Below are 25,991 nucleotides of genomic sequence, written 5' to 3'. Positions count from 1 at the left end.
ACAACGAAAGAACAGGAAAATATCGTGCAGTTTAGGATCCAACAAGAAAAAATATGAAAAACGAGCAAACTTTTCAAACGATCCTGTCCAACTGTAACTCGTAACAACAAATGTAAACTAACAAATGTAGCTCGTATAAAAATTGTTCACAATCGAATGTAGCGAATTAATTCGACTGAGATAATCCTATCATATCCTAGTGGAGGATATTTCGTCCTGGCCACCGTGAGAATTTCGACGTCTAAGATGAAAATAATACCTAATGGCTTCTATGATCTTTGATCGTAGATAGATTTAGGGTACTCGGATGTTGAGTCTTTATCTTGTCAGATTTATGCCTTCTTGCACTTTTTTTGTAATTTTATACTTTTGTATATGAGTTATTGTTAGATCGCCCTAATATTCTTTTAAAAGATCTATATAATATGTATCACCCTAATATTCTTTTAAAAAACTTATATAGTATATATCGCCCTAATATTCTTCTAAGAACGAAAGATGCAAATTTGCTACTCGAGATAGTCCTCGAGTGTATCAAAAAACTCATCGAGTGCCTCAAGTACCTGAAGAGACCCGAGGGGTCACTATAACCGTGGTTCACAATCCAGCAACTGACCCCGAGGATCCACTTGGATCTAGATACATCGGAAAAAAGGAAGAAAGGAGACGGAAGAATAAGAAGATCAGGTTAGATTTTAATTACAAATCCGGCTACAAAGAGATCAGCGTTTTTTGCCGGACAGCGGAGAAAAGCTAGGATTCTTCAGGAGGATAGTTCGCAAGAATATCGCGACTATCGAAGCGTGGTTCCTTCTAGACCAGGAGCCAGATGGCGATCTACGATGGGGCTCACTTTAGGCTTCGCTCACGCGTGATCTTTCGATGTATATACATATCTCGAATCTTCTTTTCTTTTTTCATCCCCCGGGATCATCGAAGTAGACTGGTCCATAGACAAGCGGAGGATCAGAAAGGTAACTTCCCGCTCTCACCCTTCCACGTTATGTTTCCAAAACATCTAATATCTCGCGCTCGAGCAGCTCGCTTGAATACCAAAGATACGGTTCCACTCGCTTTTCTTCTTCTCGGGAGCCGTATAATCGGCGCATCCCTCGTGCAACGATACAGTTTATTTCTTTTCTTTCTCCATCTTTCTTCGTCCTCTTTCTTCGAGTCTCGGTTTAGGATTACGGTTAGGTTCGCGGATGTTACGCGTGCATGCGACTCAAGGCCCATCGGCGAGGCCGATTGGCAGGCGTGAAGAATTCCATACAATGCTACCCCGAAAAATACTGTCGATCGGCTCGCGTCCATAATGGACGACAAACGAGATCCTGCTGAATCAGCCATTAAGCCGCGGCGAATGCGCGGACCCGATTTTTACTGCGCCATTTATGGCCCTGGTCGGCAATTTTTGAAACGTACGCCACGTCCGCCAAATGAAGATGAAAATAGAGTTCCCTCTTGGCCCTCTAAGCTCTGAAACGGTCTGACCCTCGTCCCCATGCGGCTCTCTTCTCTCGTTATTCGCCGACAGACTCTACAGAACTGAATAAAGATCTTCGGCCCAAGGAGCGCTCGATGGGTATTGATATTGCCAATAGTTCTCGCGTTGGCTGATTAAAAATCGTTAGTTCGGATTTGGTTCCACTTTTTTACGTTTTACGATGTATTTAATCCTTTACACCATGAACATTTTTATCATACAATGTTGAAACTTTGCGAAATTATAACTCCGCTTTCGACAAGAAAAAATAATCTTACTGTGTATTAATTTACAAATATCTAAGATTTTTTATTTTCTTGCTTTTTCTTATCGATGAAATCAGCGCAAGAAATAATTATGCCAAATCACAGATTGGTCCGAAATTAATACGATGCGATATACCTTGATTCAAATAATCAAACTCTATCAATTTAACACCCGAGTCCTCGGTAACCCTTCCAAGAAACCGTCGAAAATCCCGCCAAGCGAAAACCCTCAACGCGCCTCGAATCCACTTAGCTGGTCGCCTAATCCCGCGTTCCACTTGTTCGCCCACCATGATCCCAGGCCCAAATACGAATCAATCGCTACCGTTTTGCTTTCGTTACAATCCTCCTCTTTCTCTCATCCGCTATTCACGTCGTATATGACAGAGAAGAGAACGTAAGAAAAAATAATAATATAAAGATACAAAGAGTAAAAAGAAACATTCTGAAGGTGGACCATGGTCGAGCAGGAGGGCGTAAAACACACGCGCGTTCCTACGTGCACCGGTCACAGGGCTGTGCATTCCGATGTCCGAAGTAATATGTAGTTGGACGGGTTCCCGCGTTGGCTTTTCTATTTTTACACCGGCACGCAGACCGTCGACGCTCGTCGAGGTAGGTGCCTCCACTCTCACCTCTCTTCACGATGGGTGTATATGGGTGTCCACGGACACGTGAACGCCCAGAGATGGTTACGGCTGGACCGTGTTTCGAGGCAGACAGCCTGGTGCCTGCGTTCCCCTGCTGGGCCACGGCCACGGAGGGCTGGCCGAGCTCTCGCGGCCCTTCCAACCCTCTGGCTCCCATGCAACCTTGTGTACCGAGTCGTACGCACTGTCGAGCTTGATATCGAGATTGTTTAACCAGCTGGAAAACTCAATTTGGAAAATCCTTGATGAATCCTCGCGATAAGATTCGTTGCCTCACCTATTTCTTTCTTTTTGATTGTGCAGAAGCGATACAGGTATTAAGAGGAGGGTAGCAGGAATATTCTTTTGTTAATTTATAGAGAAGGTTCTTAGTGGAATTTTTGATTAATACGTGAAGTAGGTGTAGTTAAAATAAATGTCGCGGTTAATAGAGAGATAGATGCATACTTGTGTCAAAAATTTGAATTGGATGGATATTGTGGAAGAATGATTCAGATAGTAGACAATTTTTAAGCAAAGCTTGAGTCGATTAATGTAAGGATCAATATAATTGTTGAAAATTTATAGAGAAATTATGAAATTTGTGAAAAAGAATATATAACGAATATTGTGATATAGTGATGGAGCAAAAAATTGTTAAATAAATATTACGATGAACTAGTAACATAACGTACAGGGAAAGTCGAGCCGATTAATGTAAATATTGAAAAAATTTAAAAAATTTAATATAAATGGTGTAGATATATGTATCGAAGCATTAAGGTAAATGCTACAATGAATTAAAGGGATAATATACTCAAAACTTGGGTCTCGTTTCCTGTATATACTACAGTCAACTTGTTCGGATCTATGGTGGGTTAAACCATACAATTCCGACAGTTCGACAGAGGAATCAGTGAGCTACCGGTCACTCTGTTGTTGCTCGTCCCTCTTGATGCCATTATAATAACAGTGTTCCACCCTCGACGGCCGAGAATGGTAAAAGAAAACGATAAAGCGGGACTCGATGTCCTGCGCCAGACTACGTAAACATTCCCTTTCTTCGATCGAACATATACGAAGAATCAGAGGAAAAAGGTATTGAGGTAAGAATGTAACGAGCAGGATCATCGAAGTGGTCGAACCAACTCGTGCAAGCATTTTAAGAAGTCAATAAATGGACAGAAAAATATTTTGTGTCTCCTCTCTTCCTTTTAGTATAAACGTCCTGTGTAACAAGGAAACACACGTGCAGAAACACAGCGGCCTACTTCGTTTATTTATAGATATTTTTTTAAATATATAATATCGAATATCCTATTCAGAGAAACATGAATATCGCGAAACGGTATTATCGACTTAATTCGCTCCAATCTAATTCCTTCTCCATAGATAGATAACGTAGCGCAACCAGTACACAGAAACTCCTATAGAACAATATTCCTATACACAGGAACGGACGTGTAATGCTTTCTGAATGGACTTAAAGATAAGCACCGGCCATTGTGGAATTAATACAAAATAATATCAAAGTACAGCAGCTCGTGAAAGTATCTGGACACTTGTAGACAATTTTATCTATTGCGTGTGTTATATAAAGCATTTTTCATGCATTATAATAACAATTGATCGATATGATCACATTGGTAAAATTTGAAATCGATCCGGAAATGTATATAGGAATTATATTCTTATAGAGATATTTATTGCAAATCTATATTTAGTAAACAATTAGTATACAGTATCAATAACAATCTTAAGCAGATGATAGACGTTATATATGATCTTATTGAATATTAATGCTCGTTGATAATAGATATTTGATTGTTTAAATATCTCTGTGATCTGTTTAGTTTAGTTTCAAAATCTACCGATATGATCACATGACAGTCAAGTGTCATTAGACGTTACAATGAAATTTCAAAACGTTCCGTACAACGGTCATAATATATTCATGAAAGGTGTCAAATGGTACAAACGTCTAAATACTTTTGTGAGCCACTGTACACAAATAAAGTATAAAAATAACTAATCTATCAACTTCTTCAGAAGCGCGACACACAAAGAGAAACGATATTTCTCTATTTCCAAAGAAATTCGTACGATCACCCCTTTCGCGCGGGGGAATCGTTGAAAAGAGACAATAAAGCTCGAAACTCGCACTTTCGAGTGGCACAATGCGTTTCAAACAGATGGTAGCACGGTTTAATTATCGAATCACGCGGTTGGTATCTTGAAGCATTCCCCTCAGGAGCAAAGGTCAGGTACGCGTCCGGCCTCTCTTTACCACGGAAAAGGATCATAGACAATGATAACCGTTCCGATGGCCGGCTATAACGTGCATCCGTATAATAATACGTTAACCGTTAAGCCGACTGTCCTCTCAATTCCGGGGTCTGTGTGGTCCGCCATTGAGTCTTAACTCTTTGATGCATCGTGCGCGCATATTCATTCGCTCTCGCTTCGCACAATACCCATAGTGTCCATACACGGCATTGTATGACCCGTGCGCCGAGCGTTAAACTCTCTGACACACACGTACACAATCGTACAGTACCTACATACACACTTAGAGAAAAGCGTACAGATACGTTTATAGAGAAAGAAAAGTAAAGAGAGACAGAGATACGTGTAAGGGTCTTCGTGCCTTTAGAATGCTTCGAATAATTCATCCTGATTGACTCGGGCTCGTCCGTGAGGGGCCAAAGTTTGTTTAATTTTTTAGGAAATCGGTTTTCTGTGGATAAGGATGGTATGAAAAGCTGGAAGCGCGGTTGGATTTAGTGACAAATGTGTATTTCTTTATTCCTTTTGGTATTCTTAATAATAGATATATTTCACTAGAGAAGCAAGTAATCACGTATACTTCTCTGATGAATAGATATACTTTTTTGGATAATTTATTTTCTTGTTTCGAAAATATGAAAAATATCTTCTTATAATATTTCAACAAATTTTATTTCTCTCCGTTGATAGGATTAAGGATTTAAAAACTAGTCCCACATTCACCATGAAAATTTATCCCGCTACAATTCTGTCAAATATACCAAATACACTTTGCTCTTTTCTTCATATAAATTGACGAAGAATGGTCGGCGACGACTCGATCAAAGGAATCGTAACAGTTTCCGAGGATGCAATTTCACGATGATTGAAAGGCGTTCGGAGACACGTAATAAGCGGCACTATCGATAATGAGATTCCAGCTAGACGGTCGTCGACACTATTCCGTCGACATTATTCCATTCCGCGTAACGTGAATTAACGAGACGTCATTGTCGCCTAGCATTTTCTCGGTCGACGATGAAAAATGAGATGCGTCTTCGGCCACTGAGAGCAACGTAGCTGCTTTCCGAGGTCGACGACGGACCACCGGACATGATTTTCCGGATATTAATGATGCGAGGTTCCGGGCCATCGAGCACCAGCGACGCTCCTGCAAATTGTTCACCCTCCTTGTACACTGCTGTTTCCAATTTGCTGGAACTTAGCCGGATAATGACATGTTTCTACCAGTCATTTCCGTTATGGATGCCGCGTCCCGTGCTTCGTCGACGATGTTCTTTGTACCTCGTTTTTTCCGCCACATTGATGAAACGTTAGTTGAAAGAGAAAATAGAAAATTTACATAGGGGGTATGCTTGTAAGATATTCGTTTAATAGATTCTTTCCTTTTTATTTGAAGGTGTGCGAGATGTTTAGGCAGCTGGTGATGGTTATTGGTTTTAGTGATCGTTCGAAAAATTGAAAAATTAGTTTCTTCTTAATTTTTCGTTTTAAAGTCGATTTGAAAGTTACCTAAATCAATCTTAGCTACTCATCATTGTGACAGTATACCGAAATTTAAATTCACTTTAATATCTGTTACAGGTACAATCTGACTTTGATGAATTCATACCAGGCGTTGATATCGCGTCGACGGCTCAAAGGTAATTTACTTCAAACAACTTTAACTTTAGTCCTAAGTCATTTTATTCAAGTGATTAATTAATCTAAATTGTAACTTTAATTTATATTTATTATCGTTGCTATGAGCACTAGTCCTGGTATAATTATTTTCCGTTGAGAAGAAAAAAATGAAATTTCGTATTTACCGTAAAATTATAGCTCTTTTAAAAATTCTTCTACGTCGTTAACACGTTTGGAAATATATCTTCACATGTTGTCTTTATTATCCACTTTCCATTTCCCTGAGAATTGATTTGTTAGACTAGACGTAAAAGCTGTCTTATCTCCAAAGGCTTCCAGCAGACAGCGCCGCATTAGACGCTTATCTCCTTCGTTAGCTGAAAGCATTTTACAACATGTTTTCAACGTTTTACGACCGAATCGATATTCGAAATTAGTCGCTTCCGTCGATTCACAGAAACCATAAAATCTCCGCCGATTAAATCTCATTTTAGACACGTTAGTTATATTATCAATCCCATTCAGTTGCCTACATCCCATCTCATCCCACAACACCATAAAATTCTCTTTTAAACCTAATAGTAAGAACCCTTTTCATCAGACTAATCACCTTACTACTCAAACGAAATAAAGCGAGAATATTTCTAACGTTAATAGAACAACCAGTGATATTTACATAAAAAACAATGAAATATATTATTGTTATGTTTTCTAATAGATGATCCATATTTATAGCCTGATGATTCCATAGAAGAGTATCTACTAAACTATATTGCTAAGACGCGTGTTGCTAAGTACTAATTTATCGTCAACTTGCACACTTTGACAATACTATATATCGTTACTCTCGAATCTATCAAAATATCCAAATGTCTATGGACGGTGTAAACTGTGGTACACAACAATGGCCACCTGTTCCAACACGAACCTCCGCTTCCTTCTTCCTCCATTCATCGTGAAAGATCAATGCTCGCGAACCAACAAATAATATCATCTTCACTCGTATAATCCTCACTTTACACGTTCGGTTAACCAAGTCGGCAACCGACTTCTTCACCAGGTTGTATCGATGCTGTGGAGTCTTTCGCGAGCACTTGGCCCTGAATAGCAGTTACAGGGAAACAATGTCCTCCGGAGTACCATTACGAAGGGGTTGCGCGATCTTCCCTTCCGAACGAGTAATTTTTCTCTATGGCATAGCACGAGGTGGATCTTAATCCTGACGAAAAGCGTACGAAAGAAAACGAGATTCGTAGAGTGAGGATGGGGGGGGGGGGACTTAAAACTTCAAACCGGACACCGGTGGATGTGTTTCGGACAACACGTACACGGTTTGGCGCGTTCTGAAAGGCGGCGCGTCGCAGCCTCGCGTCCCTTCGCGATTTCACCCCGATTCTAATGCAAATCGGGGTCAGTTATGGCGATACCCCGAAGTCCCCATTGAAATAACATTAATCTACTGTGGCAGCGAACGCGCCGCACGGTTGCCACGTTCGATTATGCCTGGGTCTGACTACCTTCTCTTCTCGTTGCCTTCAGACGAAAGTCTTCGTCAATGGATCGAACCCCTCTCTTTCTCTGTGTATTTTTTTACTTCTTTTTCTTTCTTCCTCTCCTCCGACGTCATTGTCACTTGGGTGCGAGCCCCTAGCATACATTATTTCTTCCGTTCTTCCGTCGCGGAAAATGGACCGACGTTAGACTCTGTTTTTATTCCTTTTTTTCTTTTTTCTTTTTTAGATAGCAGAGGGTTCTATGTAGAGGGTTTAGAGAAGAGGGAGAATGCTCGATGAGAAGTTTAGAAGATGCCTCTGACGAGTTCTACTCTCTTGACGTTCAATGGGGCCTTGCATGGTGAATGACAGGTTTGTGGAGTTATGAAGTTACGTTCAGTGGTGGTAGGAGGTGGGATCGTGCGTGGAATCGTGGAGCGATTCTTCTGTCGCTATGGTGTTCACTATTTTATGCAGACGTGTGCTTTCATTTTGCATAGTTCTTTCATTTTGTCATAGTCTGTGATCCTAATATCATATTGCACGTGAAAAAGGATTCATAACAAGCCACAAACTGATGAAATTAGTAATAACCAACGTTATCGATAAGAACCTACGTTATGTTTCTTCCGCCAAACCTAATAGCTTCCACGTTTTGACACTTTTCCATTATTATCGCGTCTCTTCCGCAACGCTGCGTGTTTCCAAAAATAGGCGCGTGCAAACGCAACTCGTTCGTATCGAACCTCAATCACGTGCCTACTTTCTGCGCGTTCAATAGACGGAATACGTTCAAAGACGATCACCGAATTCGCGGCGCCGCGTTGTCAGGCGCACGCGCGCGCACGTCGAAACACTAACGCGGCAAAAACGGCTAAGTGGAATTTATTGCGGTCTCGACAGGTCGCGGCACTGCCAGTGTTATGTTATGCACGGCCGGACACGTGTAACGTGTATGCGTGTGGTGCAGGTATGTGTCCACGCGCATCCCATACAGACACACGTGGGCGTCGGACGCGGCTTCGTGTTCCCGTGTGATTTACACGGTTTCCGTCGTAACTCTTAGCGGACCATAAAACCGAATTAATCGTTCGAAAACGGCCCGCGGCTACGAGGGCCTCCCGCGAATAAAATCGACCCGAGTGCGCACCATCGTCGCACAATTCCTTTCCACCTTCTTTCGTTCGCTCATTCGCAATTCCCGCTTCACCTCGTGTTCGATCTCCTTTTTCCTCTGCCGTCCGCCTCTCCCCCCTGTCGTCTTCCATCCACGCGAGAATATTTATGCGGGCCCCGTTCACCTTTCCCTCCACGACGTCTCTCATTTTCTGCCTTTTCTCGCGGGTGAATAGCGCGAACGGTTCATTTCTCCGGCTGCGTTCGCTTTTTCTTCCTATTCCTTCCCTTCCCTTCTTGCTCGCTCGAGAACGTGGAGCCACGCACAGAAAAGAATACATTATCGCTCGTGTCGCGTTTTAACGTTCGCCAGGATTCCTTCTGTCAGCCCATTCGACCAAGATCGAGTTAACGAAGCGGGTTTTCTTCGTCGTTTCCAACGACCGAGCTGATTTTGTTTGATCGAAACACTAAAGGGGTTGCGGAAAGAAAAAAAAAAAGAATAACGTGTATCGAGAAGGGTTAGCTAAGCTGAAAGTTTCACACGGATCGGGAAAAAAGGGGTAACGATTTCTTCACCTGCTCCTGGTCTTCGAGTGACCGTTGTTAAGGGGCTTTTCTGCGTGGAAACGAAGGGGTCCCGCGCATGGATCGCGATTCCAAAGGGCTGACGCCACGTCGAACCCTTTAACCCTCGCGAGAATACACGCGTGCGGCCGACCTTCGGCTGGATTTCGTTTCGAAGGAAATTTGGGAAAAGCTTCTGTTAAACGACAGATGCGTACGGGGATTATTGTCGAAACCCGGTTAACGGATACCGAGTTTTTTTTTAGCTACGACGTTCGCGTCGTTCTTTTCGTTGGGTTATAATTGTATATGTGTTTGAATTTTACGCTAACGGTCGCGTTTTCTTGGCTGAAAGATATATCGAAGAATGATCGGAATTTGGATCGAAATAAAAGACTTTTGAAATTTCACGCAACGCGGATTTAAAAATAAAATCGTTCGTGTATTATAGTTTGATAATTCAAAAATATAACTCACGAAGTAATAAATAACTGAGTGAATCGGAATCAATTTAACCTTCGCCGTTCAAGTTTTGAGTTAGATGAAAGGAATTCTAGAAGAATCATCGACCTAAAACATACAACTACGATCGGATGCCTCGAGTTCTCCGGAAGTGAAGACGTGAGAAGTTTGCCACGTTTTCCTCGCGTTCCAAGGCGTATAATACCAGTCACCTTCAACGAAGTCTGGTGTTCTTTCTCAGCCTCTACACGGCCGTAAACCCTCGAACGCGTCGAAAGTTGAAAGTGAAATAGTTTAGTGGCGCGCGAGCCAAAGGGCCCTGACAAAGCAACGTTCCTCTATATTCTATCGGGTGTCCCGGCGAAAAAGCGAGATCACCGACGTGCTGGCTCGTAAACTATGCGCCGGGGTCCCCATTGAAAGCAGTCGAGCCGTGATATTTCAGGCCCACGACGCTTGTCCGCGCGTGTATGTCCCGCGTACGATTCGTATTATGCAAAACAGACGCGGAACGTATCGTCTGTTGCGAATCGCTCACGTCTCCGAGCTCATGCTCGGCTATTTATCCGTGTGGCCGTTCGAAACACATATATTCTCCGTCTAATTGCCGTGGCGTTGGTACCGCCGGCTTTCCTTTCTCCTCGGCCGCTTCGGTTCACCGGGAAAATGTAACGCAGGTAGAAATCATTGCGTGAACTTTATGGTAGACACGTTTGAAAGATCCTCGGTGAAGAAGCGAGAAGAAGCGAGTTGCGTGTGAGTTTAACTGGTAGTGTAAGAATACGTGTTGGACGCGAAAGATGAAAATTCTAAAATAGAATTCAAAAGTCATCCTTTCATACTTTGCTTAAATAAAATACTGCAAAATTTCATTGTAGGAATAACTGTATCTCGCAATTATAACAGATTACGTTGTAATATGTACATTATGTTATATTAAGCAAGATTTATCTATATCCGAATCTGTGTAGATCTTAACCTCTTCTTAACCTCAAACAAGTGTATATAACCTATTCACGTTCATAATTATAATCATAAATATATTATAAAAAAAAAACGAAATAAAAATGAAGCTCTCCGTGATACAGTTAGTTAAATTAGTGACTAAGCAACTTTATATGCTCACCGCTATATCTACATACATCAATTTCAAGCTACTTCCTCCGCATCAATCCGGCAAAAAAGAAAATCTGCCTCAACGCGGCTCAAACTATTTCAAACATCCCCCGATTCGGTTCGCGGAATCGTGCGTACGCACAGTCGTCGAAAAAAATAAGTTATCTGGTCGGAGAGAGCTAGCTCGCGACGGAATAATGGAGCAGCACCCTCGAATCGCGCGGGGCACTACCCGGCCCCTTTGATAAGGAGTACAATCGGGGATTCCATTAGAAGGTATTGGGTACACGGGGAAAAAGATAGAGACAGGGTGCGGGGGTGGGAAATGGAGGAGCGAGAGGAACGATAGAGAGTCCGGAGTATCGGTGAATTCGGACACGGGCTATCCATTACGAATCCACCAACAGAATTCCGTCCTATCAATCTTTGCAAACGCCATGCTCACCCTTGCTGCTCGTCTTTTTCTATCCGCTGCAACCACCCACTCTATCTGCCCTATTCCCTCTCTAGCAGTGGCTATCTATAGGTATTGAGTATTCGTCGGATGTTCGATGTCCGAAGGCACGAATCAGTCCGTTAATGCATACCATCGACGGCCAAGTGCCACTACGAAATTAATAGTCATCCACGTACGCCTTCTTTCTCACGTTTTTCAATCACCACCCCCTTCGGGTTTCCAGATGCCACGAAAAAATAACGTCCGTGGTCGAAATGGACCGATGTGATGTAAGCAGAGGGTGGTGGTGGAAGCTTTTCTTTGGAAATCGAACGCTGTATGGGGAATAGTCACTTTGCATCACGATGCTTGATTCGAGGGTGATAACGAATCGCGCTGGTGCGCTCGTGTTGCCCTGCCGAGTTCTACCAGGGGTGGCTTGGTTGTGGATGTTTCACCGGACGATGATCTTTTAATAATTTTACGTGCGACGTAGTGAAATCTTCGCTAGTGAAGATTTACAACGATGATCTTTACCGTGTGGATAATATCCGTGAGCATAGGGTGGGGAAATTAATGGTCATCCCTATCACCATTTTCGTCATTGCGAGTTTTGTAACGAATTAGATACGTTGGTCGACTAGTGGGAAAGTATCATGTGAATGGAAATTCCGTGGAATGCGAGGAAAATAGAGATGAGATTGCATAATACGTTGGTGGGGTCAATATCGAGTCCTACGGCCCAATGGACAAGGCTTGTCGAGATCAACGATGAAATTACATTGATTTCTAGATAACCCACAAACCCATAAATAGATAGGCCACCTACCAAATCATACAGATATTCCAATATTCCTCTGAAAACTTCTTCGATCCCATCGGATCTTCTTACCAAGTACGTATGTCAAACATTGCTCAAAATAATAGGCATCTAAAATAAAAAAAAAGACATCCACGAGAATATTTTCAAATTTATACGAAGGACACGAAATTTCGGTGCATCGGTTGTCAACGTAGCGATGAATCGTTCGAGACATTCGGTTGGTTTGAAACGAGTAAGAGATCGCATCAACCCTCTCATCGGTGGGAGGAGGGTGAGGTAGACGTAGACGGGCAATAAAGACAGAGACATAAGCTCGCTTGGGTGGGCACACGAGGCGGAGTAAAGGGTGGGAAATAGAAATGGGTTGAAACTTTTGCGAGGAATAGGAAAGATATTCAGGGAGCCGCGGTCTAATTATGAGTTCGCGGGATAAAGCTGGCATTATAAGGGAGCGTTCGTGCAGCAGGCATTCGACGTCAGCGCGAAGCTATACGAGACTGGGTGTGAAAGAGAGCGAGACAGAGCTTGAAACAGACACGAAGCTTTTGCCTGATGCCGCGCATAGAAACCGGCAGACTTGGAATTTCTGCGTATCCAGTCGTATGGATAGACGGGATGCAGGCACGCTCGGATGGATGGTTAGGAAGAGGCGTCGAATATATACGCGGCATTGTATCAGCATATATGAGCGGTTAGGCGCGTTTCTGGCTGTTAGAGAGGCAGCCAGATAGAGGGTGGGCGGTGGTGGGCGGAAAAGAAAAGGTAGCAACGCGCACAAAACCAAAATGTTATTCGTAATATTCATCAGGCAGCCGGCTGCATAGGTGCGAGGATAATATGCCGCGTATATACGTCGTCGCAGCGTTAATACGATAATGCCGGTAATACCCGTATATATCGTAATTATAGCGAAGTCTCCAAGCCGCTATAGGTCGTTCAAACCGTCGAATACCAACCCCGTTCCTTTCTTCGCTCTTCTTCGTTACTCCTCTGTGTCTCTCCCTTCTCTGGCCCCTTTTTCTTTCGCACGTCTCTTTCCTTCTCTATCTTTTTCATTCGCTTTCTCTCTCCATCGGTTGCTTCGTTGCACGTTTGTTCGCTTCTTTCTCGCCCGGTTCACGACTATGCCCTCGCTGCCGCGATCCGACGATACGCTTTGGCTCGCGCGGAACGCGCGTCATCTCTGACGCCACGCCAGACAAAAGCCACAGACTCGCTTGCCGACATAACACCTCTGTCTTCCTCTCGCCAGGTTCCCTGTGTTCCGACCGCGACATCGCGAAACCGCGACTAACGAGAGCAGGGGCGGAGAAAGGCACACGACACCACTGACAGACCAATAGAAACGTTAGATTCGTTTCAATATTTCCTTTGTCCTTTCATTCCGCACCCCTTTCCTTTTCTTCCTTCGTTTGCCGTCTCTCTTTCTTTATTTTGTCCTACCGCGCGTACCACGAAAGAGAAAGAGAGGTTTTCTCTTCTGATTTCTCGCGAATTCTTTCGCAACTCTTCTCCCGCCACCTTTACCTTTCTTTTCCTTTTTACCTCGCTGTAGCTGCACCACTGGCTTGTATGCTAATTTTTCTCGCGTCGAAAGGGCGGTTCGAAGAAGATCCACGCTTCCCTCATTGACGATTTGCGATTATTTATAATAAACGACTGCTTTCACCGCGGCTGTCTGTTGACGATTTTGCCACGGGTTTCATCGTAATTACGGACAATCTCTTTCGCGACGCTTCTGACGCTTGTTTTTTATCACCGCTGAATTTGCAGTGAAAACCGATTCGTGGGTTTTACTCGCTCGTCCTGAATTCACGACACTGTCGCGGAATTAAAGCTGCGACCGGAGAAAGGGGTTGCTCTGTGACATGGTGCGGTTAACGCCAACGTTGCAAGGATTCGTGGAATCTTTTTGATCAGTGGCTGGTTTTCGAGGACAAAGGCGCTTTCGCTGATCCAGACCGAAATTTTACAAATATTATTGTTCGCTCTAGATAGAAATTTACGTATCTATTATATAATTATTTCTCTATAGAGTCTAGAATATGTTTTCAAGGTATTCTTCCAATTGGTTGTTTGTTATTACAGATTGTTAGAACAATTACAACGTGATCTTTAGAAATTTTGTTCTGTCCAAATATATCCTGTAACTTAAATTGCGAGAATTATATCTAGAACATACTATATCTAATATATTCAAGATCGATAAACCAATATGCAGATATTTAATATTAGTTCGATTGAGTTCCTCGATCCTTAGACTAAGAAATCATAACGCAAACCATCAAAGCCAATTTCCTGCGGCGGTAATTAACGCATCAATTCTAAAATCCAAGAATTAACCAAAAAATTAATTCAAGTACAGCAAATCTCAACAACTTCGATATCCTCTGTTGCATAAATCGAAACAAAATTCAACAAACTAATTCCAATATAAAATCGAAAGAAGGACGAAACAATGTAGTCAGTGAAAAGGAAAAACGTCAAGTTCAAAGTAGTGGCAAGGAACAATTTCCAATCACCAGGCAAATAGTGGCGGGTCCGTTCATAAATTACCTGTTCGTTATCGATAACCCGATCCACGGGCAATCGTGATTCCTTCAACGGTGATTACCACTCTGGCCGAACGCGATGACGCGGATCCAAAGGGGCCACACAGAGTCCCGAAGGTGTCGGCTCGACACGTTTCGGAACTGTTGCCACGCTAACGAACGCCCATAAATAATAACGTTCCACGGGGTTCGCGTAGCTACGTGGAAAGGTGCCGGTTGATTTATTGCGCCGAGCACTCGTCCGACGACGTAGCTGATTGGTGCTCGCAGGTGTTGCGAGCCGAGCACACGAACATCTTCTCTCCTCGTGTTGTTGCCGCTCAAACGATGCCAGGCACCGTCACGTCAACCGTGCGCTTTGCCTGTCATCCGAATCATCGATTGCCCCCCGCGATATTTTCTCATTCGGCCGTCCCGAGGCCCGCACAACGCGCCGTTGGCCATCCCTGAATCTCATCTTCCGTGATACGCGAATCAGTTCTCAGGGATATTCTATTCGTGCTCGACCCAAAAACTTTGATCGATGTTGAAATTTTATAAAGATTTTTTTAAATATCGTATACAGAAATTTATTTATACGATTCGTGCAGCTATTTTTCTATACAAAACCCGGAATGTAACTGAACGCACACTGGACTTAAATTTCATTGTGCGTGTACTGTTTATTCCCCTATAATTGATTCCTAAGAATCTTATATTTATATTATTTTAAATATTTCTTAAAATCCAAAGCCTTTTCACTTAACACTACACTAACTTTGTTCGGAACAAAGATTAAAAACTCAGGACAAGTGAAACTTTCTGATCTCAACCCGAAAGGACCTTCCAAATTTTAAATGCCCAACTGTATCTAAATATCCAAAATTGTGATGTATTAGAAATTTCGAAATTTTCAAAATTTTCCTCTCTCCGTTCGACTTTACCATCTATCACTCGACCTTTTTCCTTCCCCGTCCTACCAAGCGTTAGCAACAAAAATCCATCGCCTTTCACTTACCCAACCTGAACCTGCAGGCATCGTTTGAGAAAACCTGCGAAAGTACACAGGATCTCGCGTTCGTTTAGAAGAAATGGTCGAAAAGTCCCGTTGGAAGAGTCGAGTCTCGCGTACACCGTGAGCAGATCCTCTGGCTAAGGTCCGTTCAGGGTCAGTTTGATGGCTCGTCCAACTGTCAGATACGTCAGGATAGTGCCAGATCGGATCTGTGTTGGCGGAGAAACGATAGCTGCTAATGTACGTCGCGGTGAACAAGAGGTGCCACCCAACGTGGCCCGATAGGAAGCGTGTTGCTTTGATCCGGGCACCGGGAGTGCGCGAGCAGAGCGACCGTTTCACGACGATCCACGTCTATCTAGTTAAAGCAACTCGACACGGAGATTTCTGTCCAGCTGTCCGTCCATCGACGAGACGCGAACGACTTCTCCATATAATCACGATGATTAGCAGGACGCAACATCGGGCAACGATGGTTACCCGTGTTTGCATTGTATTTCGAATAGATAACCGACCTGGTCGATCGAGGCAAGGGATAAACGGATTTCTTGGATATGAGAAAGTTGCCGTTTGCTTTCCTCGTCTTGATTAATCAGACGTTGATGTAGGAGTTTGAAGTATAAATGCATAATATCGTATGTATTTTATCAAAGTGTACGAATTATATATACGTTGTATATATAATATATATGTCGAGCCCGCACTAGAGTTAGGAACGTTTAACGAACTTAGTCACTCAATGAATATAACAATAAATTCACAAGGTGATTTATGGCTATTACAGAATTTGACAATTAACCGTGACGATTAGATACTCGAGATGCTAATGACAATAATCTTAGGTTCAATAACGAATACACGGTCAATAGGATAGCAACAACGCTTACTTACTTGTCCAAAGTCCAAGTCAAAACTGAACTCATGTCCTTTTCTATGTACCTCTCTGTATCCCTTGGTCCAACTGTCTTTGGCAAAAAAGTCCATTCCGTGACCATGGCTACATTTAGCGACCAGATGTGTCGCTTCGAACCTAAGTTTACTGTCATAAATCTCGAGTACACATAATACAACTAAATCACAAACAACTACTTCTAAGTTTTATTATTTAAGTACAGCTATAACAAAAAGTCTAGACTGAAGTATTGGAGATTTTCGCAAAAATTCCGAAGGAAAGGTCCCGATGTTCTTCCATCTACGACATCTTGTATACATCGTCTTTTTCTAGAAAGGTGTTGTTCAGTATATTTCGATTATTTTGAAGAAAATATTCATCGTATTACACAATTGGTGTAAGTGTATCTATAATTAATTACATCATAGAAGAACTGCGTTTGATTGAATCTTGAAGTTGCGAAACTTTGATAGAGGTTGCTTTCGAAGAATTAATTGTTACGTTTATACTTTTCACCCGTGATTTTCACCTGTGAAACATCGATCGTCAAATTACGTTAAACTAGAATTACCTATATTTCATTAATTATTTTCCTACTTCTTGCATAAAGTTGCAAAGGAAAACGTCTTTGAGAATCTAATTTCATTCATTGCTATAGGTATATCACTGCACCGCAGAATTCTCACAGTTACATTCCCTCGACCAAGAAGGAAATAAATTATACTAATTTCCCGGAGATCCTCGACTCGAATCTCGAGCGCAGCTTCTCGGTTTATTCTTCTCGCGTCAATTTCGAAAACCGTATCGATTTCCATTCGCTTCGATCCCGTTAATAATTCCAACATCCCTCATATACGATTCGTTGTCGAGTAGCCTGGCCGGATTTCGTCGTATCTAACGATACTCGTGTAACATTTCTTCTTCGCCATCGATCGCGTTCGTCTTTCAACGAGAAGCAACCCCTAGCTCCCGATGTCCTTTTCTTCTGATACGCGTACACGTGATTGAAATAACATCGAATACGATGGGGAACCGGATCGACCTATCGATAACCCAGCCGATCACGACCACCAAGAACGAAGAAAAGGACCATACGAAAGGTTTAGATACGGATTCGCCAATAGGAATTCCATACAATGCTAATTAAGGAAAGGGTTTATTCCCAGCCAAAGAGCACGAATGGGAATTTGTAACACACGTGGATCACAATGAGACAGTTTACGAGACACAATGTCGATCCGTGGAAGGGCTCTTCCTTTCTCGACTTTCTCCCCTTTGGGTTACCTTCTTTTCGATCGTAGATCGTCCACGAGCCGTCGAATTTTACAACCGGAGCAACGTTTCTACTCGACAATACGATTTCTTCGTTGGTTCATTGCTGCCTAGTGATCTCGTCTCGAAGTCGCAACGGATCCCTTTCTCCGCGTGTACAATGCACCTGAGTCGATTTGCTGATTATTAAAAAATATTATTTCTGCATAATCGATCGACGATCGTTGCTAGGACAGATGTCGATGCACGCTTGAAAATCGTGTCCAAAAGGAAAGCTAAGAAAGGGAAGATGTTATGGGAGGGCAACGGTGTTGTGTTACAAACGCGTTTCCCATGAGAACGATAACGAAACTCGATTAGAAATGGCATCGGGAATCGAACGATTCAATTGTTAATTGATATTCATCGTACGATATTCGATTCATATTCATCGATTCGTATCTTAATTGTAATGAGAACGAGAATATTAACGCAGGCTGACTCCAGGTTGATTCGTGTGAACGTTCAAGTATCCTTCCGTAGAGCAAAATATCAAATATCACTTTAGCTATTGACTACTAAGACTACTAGAGGCCCTATGAAGATCGTGCGAAAATTAAAAATTATCCAAGCTTATCCGAAAATTGTACAACGAAATTACAAAAAGTAGTCGAGCCTTATAAAACCTTCAACCAACTTTTCTGATCGTGAAACTTGTCGAACCGAGGATGTCGACTGCTAACGTTTCGAGTATTGTGCGCGATTCGAAGCCGATTTCCAACGATTTCAAGAGAAAAAGAGAGAGATGAACACGTCTGTCAGGGGCATTGGCGTCTCGAAGAAAGCAGGGTGAAAACCACGGTGAAATAAGGGTGTCGAAAGTCTCAGAGCGAAAGTTTCGACCAACCCCCATGCCAATCCTCGCGCGTATATGAGTACGTGGAGCAGGGTACACCACAGTATACAAGTGTCAGGAACACATGTCAGGAGCACGTGGTGCTCCTGTACTCGAGCGCTACTTTAAAGATGTCACTGCATCGAAATTGGTCGAGATACATGCGTCTTATAACCCTGAATGTCCCATTATCAACTCGCCAATCGTGGCTTTCGCAAAAAAGCAGGATAATTTTACAAAACGGAATTATATTTGACTATGGCCATAGATAGACGCAATATACAGGATGTGCTAGCAGGTTCAAGTTAAACTTTAGAAACACGTAGCAGGTATTCATCAAGATAAGTAAAAGAAATTCTTAATAAATATGAATCCAAGTATCGTTAGCTTTTAATTATTCCAGTGAGTAAGGTCTCACATGTTTCTAAAGTTACACGTCAACTTTGTAGAATTCCTGTATGTTATATACTGGAAATGATTACATATTAACGTGGTAAAAAGTATCTGATACAAAAGTTGGTAATATGCTCTCATATAAACAAATACCAATCTTAAACATTCGTTTATCAGTCCCTTCTCTTATCAAACGTCCGTATAACGCTAGCTCGTCATTCGAGCTACACGATAAATCTCAATCTCTGAAACCGCCCTAAACAAATTCTTGTTTCCACCACCACCATTCGTATTACCACCATAATCGCGGTATGATGGTAGAAAATCGAACCCCCACTCTAATTCTCCCTATCTTTGTCGATTGTTCAAGGACAGAAGGTATCGTCGAATCGAATCTTGGAGAAGCAGCAATCTCGATCCAATCCGGTAATCGGTGTCGCGCTCGAGGACACCTCGAAGGTAAATTAAACGTCGAATTTAGGCGATTTACGTCGCGGCAGTCCTCTCGTCGCGTTAAAAAGAAGCGGAAGGAGGCGCCATCAACGAAAGAAGACGAAGAAGAAGCTCGATCCCAATCCTCTTCTTCTTTCTTCGCGCAGGGTTCAATCAATTCGCTATGCAAATTCGCGGTGGCAACGAGCACGTCGAACAATCACGGAAGATGGCGCGAGGGAAAATAAACCGGCATATCGAGGGTGGGTAGAACGACGAAGTCGAGCCACGAATATCTTAATCAATGCCGCGGAGTTTTCCCTTACCCGGTGATCGTTGGTCGATCCAATCCCTCGTCGAATAAAAGTGATCCAAGAGAAAGAGGGTGTAGAGAAGTGGCCGACAAACAGATCACGGGCTGGAAAAACGGATAATTATCCGAGTCGGTTTAGTCGTCTATTTACATATCAGTGGTGTCGACAATGGCAAACGCGGATCGGCCACCGAGCGGGGATCCTAAATTAAAATGTTGTTTGCGCCGATACTTAAATCGTGCGCACACTTTGTCTTTGCTCCATCGCGTTGCTTTCGTTCCATCTCGTTCGCGACGATCGGCGCCAATTCGACGGGACGCTCGAAAGAAACGCGCGGCGGGAAAGATTAAAGAGGATCGGTGGACGTTGAGCAGCCAGAAACGACGAGAGATTTCGAGGTTGGTCGATACGATCGGCTGGATGAATCGTATCGGATCGTAGTTGCGAGTGGTTGTTTCGCAACTTTTATTTCATTAAGAACGTTTGGTGATTAGGAAATGTAACAAGTTGAAACGTTCCGCAAGTTCTATTTAGATTTTAGCGCTTCGAACGTGTTCGTAAAGGTAGGACTTTACGCGAAAGAATGCGCAGTCTACTTAAAACGAATATTTCTATAATGTGATAATTTTTAATTGTATGTAGCAAAGCGTAGCTACGTGCGACGTTCGTTAAAAGCCGCGATGGTCACGCGGTCGAATGTTTCGCGTTAAATTTAACAAACGAATTATAATTCCTAGTTATCGCGTACGACAAAACGAGGTTGACAAACGGGCCGAACAGCCGGGGGAATTTATGATAAAACTCGGTCGAACAGGCATGCAGGGGTGCATAAAACGGGCCGCGGCGAATCCGTCGGGCAAAAGTGCGCGCGATGCGAGCGCTAATTGAAACGTTTGTTTGCCTCGTTTGACGAGCCGCGCTTTTCAGAGAAATTTAATGGCCAGTGACAAAAACAACGTCGCACCGACGCTCGATACACGCCACAATGGCCGCGTCGTCCATGTGCAATTGCATTTTGAAAATTGGAGTTCGGTAACACGCCACAGGTTCCGCCGAGTTAAGGCAGATTGCGCGGGATCGAACAATGAAAGAACCCGGCTACGTTCTGTCCGTTGATGAAGTTAAATAATAAAAAGTATAACGAGCTGTTTTGTCCCTGTGCATAGATGGTACAGCTATATTGTTGCACCATAGAGCGGAACAAAATATGCATTTGATAATTGACGCGTGAACATGGATTTGGATAAATGCCATAAAAATATTTTGTAAAAAAGATTCTTTTTAGCTTGGGGATCAACTGAATTATAGCAGGAAAATTATTTATTCTTTTTTACGTATTCTGATAACAAGAAAATATATTTCGTTTCTAATGTAGATACAAAATAATACAGTCTTCTATCTTTTTAAAAAAGAGATATCTTATCTATGACATGTTTCTACTGTCTTTTGCTAATAACTTTACGTTTCGGTAAAATATTTGCAATATTTTTCTTGCTTAATATTAGAATTATCCATCTGTTATATACCATAATAAAGATATGTTCATTTTACCAGAAACATTTGCATATTTTTCTTCAAAACAAAGTTTCGAAACCTGTTATTTTGACAAGTTGAATAACTTAGAGGCTTAACCAAAAGTACACATATTGCAACGAAAGTATTTTCAAACAGGAGTTTACTGAAATTTAAATTCGAGAATTCGAGTCGAACCGTGTTCGCATCTATTGACACGAAGATTTCGGGAAAATGTAGAAGAAAAATTTGCATGTCGTCGAGCCGTTTATGTGTTATGTTAGAAGCGAGGTTGGACGAAGGTGCGGTGCTTGGTCATCCTTCGAAGGGACGAAAAGCTGGTCTCTCCCATGGGGACGTGTCCTTTAATAAGCTGTCCGCCATTCATCGGCGATCTCCCTTTTTCAATTTTCATTGACACCCGCGTGGAACGTGTCACGGACCATTAGCATCGTAAATCCATTGATAGATTTTCCGTCTTGAAGAAAGAAACAGTGATCATGATCGCACAGCACCTGCGCTTTTCGCATACTATTTATTCGCTTGATTTGAAATTACAACATTTTCATGCAGTGATAGTGATCACTATAAATTTATAGATATGAAAAATTAATTATCTGGCTTGTCATCGACGTATTGTTCTAATCAGGAAAATAGGAAGATTTAAAGATTTAAATTTTTATTTATGTTAGATCTAGGACGCGAATGATCAATATTTTTTCGACGATCGCTATCTTCATTGCAAAACGACTGTTCTATCTCGTATAGCGATTCATAATACAAGCGAATTATTCTCCCTTTTTAGATACTTTCTTAACTAAATGGCATAAATTACTATATTTTCTGTGTAACATATTCTCGCAAACGAGGAATTTAAAAGGAAACTATTTATATGACATTCAAGACGATGCAATAACTTTGAAGAATCTTTCACCTTCTCACGCGTCTCGAAATTCTGACGAAATTTCTCAGATTACTCTCATCGCCTTCAATCTCTATTAACATTATTTACAAAAAATAAAATCTCGATAACGAATCTTCGCTTCCCTGCCGTCCTATAATTCCGAAACTTTTGAACTCTGTAAACTCGCTAACCTACACAATCCCTCATTCTCTTCATTCCATTTCCAACGTAAGACAACCAGTATATATCTTCGACCGATTTGCCCATTCAATTCTCGCCACTCCATAATCCGCGCGCCCTTCGCCCGAATCTCAAGTATTCATAAATTCCCAGCTAAGAGACAAACCCTCCGTAGAATCCGAGAAAGATCTCTGGCCCCTCTGTTCCTCGCTAAGAAGGCAATCTCTTCGTGGCTTCCCGACAAAAACGATATTATGGAGCTTGCCTCGAAAGGACTAAGCAACAGCTCGAAAACGACGAACGGTGAAAAATACGAAATTATTACGTGTCCTGTTCCGATTCTGCCTTTTTCCATTCACCATTTCCCGCCTGTGGCTTCATGAATGGAGGAACCAGAACGATTTTGTCGCCGATGGCCTCTCGTTTTGCCCATTCTTGTCTATTTCGTTCATCTTCCTGTTCGTTCCTTTCTGTCATTCTCTCTCACACACACACACACACACACACGCGCGCGCGCGCGAGCGCGCATTAGAAACGAAGTTACACAGCTCTCCTTCTTTTCTTATCGTGCTCTCGTGACTGTTTAAGGTCGTCGTGGACTTTTCTTCCGGTATTGTCGACTTGGTCGCAACAGGACGCGCGACGATCTTGTCGCTTCTTCAGGCACAATGAGCTTTCGTTTTCGGGAATTCGTCTCGGCCACCATAATGCCGCGCAATGGTACAATGTGTTGAACGACCGACCCGGAGAAACAGCGTTTTGTCACGCGTATACCTCGTTATCCAAGCGAAAAGGGACCGTCAAGGTTTTGCTGGAACGATGGACGTTGGTCGGTTACCGGAAGATTTCGAAAGTCAAGTGGTGGGCGACGTTTTAGGGGTTGGGAAACTGGGAGAAAGTTGTAAGAAAGCCGGGTGTATGGCCGTTGGAATGATTTGGAAACCGGATTTGAAAGAGAAGAATGTTATTTACGATACTGCTGTTGAGCAAAGAACGTTTTTGAATAATTGTAGAATTTTGTTCGTGAAGTATAAACGATAATTGCAGGGTTGATATGTTTTCAGCTATTTCATTCTCGAATTTCATCTCATATATAACGTTAATATCGTCTCAACTAAAGACTTCTAGCCGTTTCTTCTTACTATAGAATAAGTTTCCAATCACCGTAGGGCTCCAGTCTCATCTCAACCGATTCAAATTAAATTTTATTCCCTCTTCATCTAACCGTTCAACGAAAGGAGAAAAAAAACGATCGTCTTTATAACGCATTCGCCTCTCTACCCAAAGTCCCAAATATCAAACTATTTCATATTTTACCATTCTCTAACGCCATTCGTACAACGATCCGAATTTTGCGTCACATTGCTCTCCTAACGTTACAAAGGCCAATTCACAACTACGAAGATAACCGTTCGTTCGTAAGGAAAATTGCTTTCTATTGAGATTCAAAATTCGTTCGCCGTTTGCGCGACTTATTATTGGTGACGAGGCTCGCGCCGTTGGTAAAGGAGAAAGGAGAAAAAGAGGAATTACCATCCGAATTCAGTGGGGCAACGGTAGTAGCTTAGCTCGATGGGCGGCGATCCGACCAAGCGATTTATTAACCGGCGAACGAATGCGAAATCAATCCCCGGCGTCTCGTCGCATCGCGTGTACCACCGATATGTCGGGTTTTTGTGCTGCTTCGCGATCGAGGCGTGGCCCGTAAAACCCGCCTGAGAAACGACCGATCTCTCGAGTCGCCGACGAGGTAATAAACGATTATTTATCGGTAGGCGTGTTTCGCGGCTCGACCGAGGGAGATCGATTGAGTCGTTGCCTTTCGTATCGTTTAACGAACCCTATCCGCGCCTCGACATTCCCCGCGAACCAGATCCCGAGGTTATGAATTTTATATCGCGCTGCTTTATACCCGCGTATGCATCGTCGATCCAGAGAACAGATGTCGCCGAGACGAATACCGATTCTTCTTTTTCACTGTGCCAAAGATATTACGATCGTTCGATTTATCGAGGGGTTGATTCGTTATTATATTTCATTTGGATGGAATTAATTCATGGGGTGCGATTGGATTTGATAGGAGTGTGATGATTTGACTGGCAGGTTTTCGTTAATTGTAAGCATCTAATAATTTCGTTTCGTTCGATATATAGATGTTTGAGGAAGGTTCTTTATAAATTTTAACGTAGAAGAAATATTAATCTTCAAGTTGACAGTTTTATGTATTTTATAACGTAAAGAAGAAACGTGAGTATGTTAAGTGAAAGTTATGTTTGATAATAGAGTGTCGATCGAGTCTTTCCTAAGTCAAATTCTTTTGTTTCCCAATGTAAAAGTCCAGAAAGACGAATTTAGACGACGCACAATTTCAATAGTGAATATAGAAACAAAATACAGGAGTAAATATGTATGTAATTATGCCACGGAATGGAATACTATGAAATGATTCCAGTCAAATAGAAATTCTTTCACCTATTTATATTTTCATCGTTGAATCAGTTCGAATACCAAACCTCTTAACAAGCTAGCAAATGTCCAGAGATAAATACAATTTAAATTAAAATTTCAATCAAGACAATAAAAGAATTGTATCATACAATGACGCTATACGATATGTAACGTAGCCGAACAGATCTTCAAATGCATCTTTCACAACGATTAACCATATGTCCATAACCAGAGGCGGCTAATCGCTAATCCGGGCAGGCGAAAACCAGCAAAGCTCCGCGGCGGCGAACAGTGGCGAACAATGATCCCTGGCCGGGAGTGTAAAATCAGTGCGAAATTGGCGCGGTTCGAGCGATTTGACATCGTCTATTCTAACGATTGGCGCAGCGTGTGCCATTTCGATGTGGCTTACACGGGGCCTGGTCCACTGTCATGCAAAACCGCGACACAAATCTCGAATCCCCGATTCGATTGCCATTCATCGAGAAATGGGGATGGTGACTGTGGCCTGGCGGGACGCGAAATCGAATCGAGTCGAATCGATGTTTCCAGCCGCACTCCTCCGATGCAAATGCATCGATCCAGCCTTTTCTTTCTCTTTTCTTCCTCCCCTTTTTTTATTCTCCATGCCTTCTCACTCGCGCTTTATCTCTTTCTCTGTCGATCATTCGGTTTTTTCTTTTCTAACTACCTTCTCTGTCGGTGAATCCTATCCGTGTCTGTCTACCCATACGCCACTTAGCCTATCCACAGCACAGAAGGTCGTGAAAAGGAAAAAAAAGGGAGGTCGATGTTCGAGCAGGTAACGCGCACGCTTACGACCGATGCCGTACGAGGATCCTGCTGACGGTATGAATAATTTCTAATCGGCCGTTAACGTTCTCCCCCGACGGTAATTCGACACGTATTTTCTGCGTACCG

At 42.6% G+C, this 25,991-nt stretch overlaps 1 protein-coding gene across 1 annotated transcript in view; it reads left to right on the top strand.

The window, feature by feature from the left end:
• Nucleotides 1-25,991, top strand: part of LOC100647190 (transcription factor Sox-19b) — a 133,234-nt gene that overhangs the window by 57,072 nt on the left and 50,171 nt on the right. The window contains exon 2 of the mRNA XM_012313648.3: nucleotides 6,252-6,310. The gene's annotated coding sequence lies outside the window, so the exon portion shown is untranslated. The remainder of the gene's footprint in view (nucleotides 1-6,251; nucleotides 6,311-25,991) is intronic.

Source organism: Bombus terrestris, chromosome 11, assembly GCF_910591885.1.
Source record: "Bombus terrestris chromosome 11, iyBomTerr1.2, whole genome shotgun sequence".
Taxonomy (NCBI): domain Eukaryota; kingdom Metazoa; phylum Arthropoda; class Insecta; order Hymenoptera; family Apidae; genus Bombus; species Bombus terrestris.
The sequence above is the reverse complement of the archived record's forward strand: the minus strand, read 5'-3'. Positions and strand labels throughout refer to the sequence as shown.